We start from the raw sequence: 2500 nt of genomic DNA, 5'->3' as shown, positions 1-2500 counted from the left end.
CCAAGATATGTTGATTTTTGTGAACTACTAAAGTGTTATTTAAATGATTACAGACTTCAATATTACATTGTTGATGTGAGCCTACTGTATAAATAGCTTGTGTGACAGACAATCCGTTAGTTTTCAAAGTGTCGGAAAGGATTAATATTTCAGATCCCGGTAATGTTTTCTTTATTTGCACTATTAAATTCGAAGGTACGTTTGGTTCGATAGATTGCGTGCAAGATGATATTACAGGTGAACGGGAATTCTGCTGGGTCGCGTATATTATTTCTTTATTAGTGAGACAAGTTATTGGTTCTTCAACGTACGTTACGGTTACATTTGTCGTCTCCTTTTTATCCAAAACTGATTTTAAGGTATTAGAAGACTTATAGAATTTCCCTTTGATATACACGCCGTGCTTGGCAGGGGCTAAGATAATGTTTTGATTTCCCATAGATGGGTATCCTATAATTACAGCTGGATACATATTAATGTTTTTTACAACAACAAATGTATCGGCAAACGTGCGTTTACCGACTTTGAACTGAACATGAGTTATGCCTATGACATTTAATTCATTATTTCCTATACCCGAAAGTCTAATTCCGGATTTTTCAATCGGAAAGTTCGAAAACAACAAATGATGTGTCTTCAAATCCATGATATTACGTGGACTACCAGTGTCAAAAAATAACGTAAAGGATTTGTGTTCTAAATTTACAGCATATAAGGTTGGCCGTAACTCATTTTGGCTTATTATTGTATGAATTTGTTGCAAATCTACGGGAGCATGCACTGTTTTACTTAATTCGGCCGTGTGTTTCATAGGAAAATCTATTGTCTCACAATTATCTGATAAAACATTAAATTGATTATTCAATACTATTGATGTTGACATGAATGACCTTGACCCAACATCACTCTCTTCCCCTCTGGAGTTAACTATGTGGTATTTTCTTTGCTCTGCACATTGTGAAAATTAGTCTGACCTTGCGAGGTCTGGTTTGACGACCCAGGCTCAGCGATATTCGAAGAAGTGTTTGTTTGTTTTGGACTCTGAACTGCATTGACATTTGGTTGTTTCTTCTTATTGTTAAAATGAGGATTTTTCTTTTTATTTCCATATGGAACTGACTGTGGAATTGACTGTGTATTTCTGGGATTCTGTTGTGTCTTACGCGAGTAACATTGGCTATATGAATGAGTTGCACTGTTATGAATCGAGCAGAATTTCGTTCTGCAGTCCGCGCTTAAGTGACCTTGACGTTTGCAATTATAACACGTCATTCCCGCTACTTGACTACTAACTACGTTCACTGTTTGTGGCTTTGTTTCATTCTTTGCAAAAACTTGAGTTAACACGGGATCGAGATCTGGACACTTGGACATGTGTTTCTTTATCTGTTTATATACATCCAATTCCGTAAAGCTTCAGGCAACATAAGTGTCATGCAAGTTAAATACATTAATCGTAAAAAATCTTTCACGGAGATGTTATCGCTAGTAACCCAAGTGGAATGACCTAAAATGTCCTGATATTCATTAAGCCTATCAGCTATGAGAGCTGCTCTCTCAATAACATTAAGCCGATTCATAGTGGCTTGATTAAGTGTATTTCGTAACGTTAATACTACATCCAAGGCTTCCTCAACCCCATAGACCGCGCGTAACCTAACTTTGAAACTCATCCCAGGTAACTGCTTCTTGAAATGAAACACCTCTTAAATACGCACTCGCATCCCCCTTAGAAAAATCTATAAAACTTTTAGCTTCTTGTAATTGTACGAAAGGATCTACGATTTGTTTGGCATTTAAATGGGCATCGACGGATGAAATCCATTACTCCACATTTTGTGGCAAGAACCCGTTGACCCGACCCTGAAAAGGAAGGATTGCTGACCTGGCATTTACAAGCGTCACAATTGGAGGAGGATTAGTCTGGCCTACGACACTAGGTCCAGGGGTAGGACTCACAGGGGGAGTCATGACTGCTGTATTTCTTTTCCTATCTCTTCGACCCCTTGCAATTCTATCAAAATATCTATATGAGTACAGACGTCCAATGCGTAAACGCATATGTATAACAAAATTCCCCAAACAATGTTACTAATCACAAAACATTTCCCGAGAATTTCTGAAAGAAAAAGGAATTAGCACAAAGAGAGAAAAATTCTAGATGAGAATTCGGAGTTGAACAGTTTCCTTTAAAGAACGGAAACAAAAGATTAGCAATTCACTCACCCCAGTAATAATGGACTAACGACTCGTGATAACTACACTTCACTGCCCAAACTGGAATGAATTCAAAAATTTGTACTTAGCTTATATATGGGTCTGTGTGATGTCGACACATCCTCTCTCTCTCTCTCTTGATGTTTTGTTAGCGATGTATCGTTCGAGTTTCTTGTTGAATGTAGTGCTTCCTGGGTATGTTTTGCAAACGTTGAACGCCAGTCCTTGGGTTTCCTAGGATGTTGATTGAAGATCCAGTTCATTGGTTTGTATTCATAACATT

Source organism: Palaemon carinicauda, chromosome 6 (genome assembly GCF_036898095.1).
Source record: "Palaemon carinicauda isolate YSFRI2023 chromosome 6, ASM3689809v2, whole genome shotgun sequence".
Taxonomy (NCBI): Eukaryota; Metazoa; Arthropoda; class Malacostraca; order Decapoda; family Palaemonidae; genus Palaemon; species Palaemon carinicauda.
The sequence above is the reverse complement of the archived record's forward strand: the minus strand, read 5'-3'. Positions refer to the sequence as shown.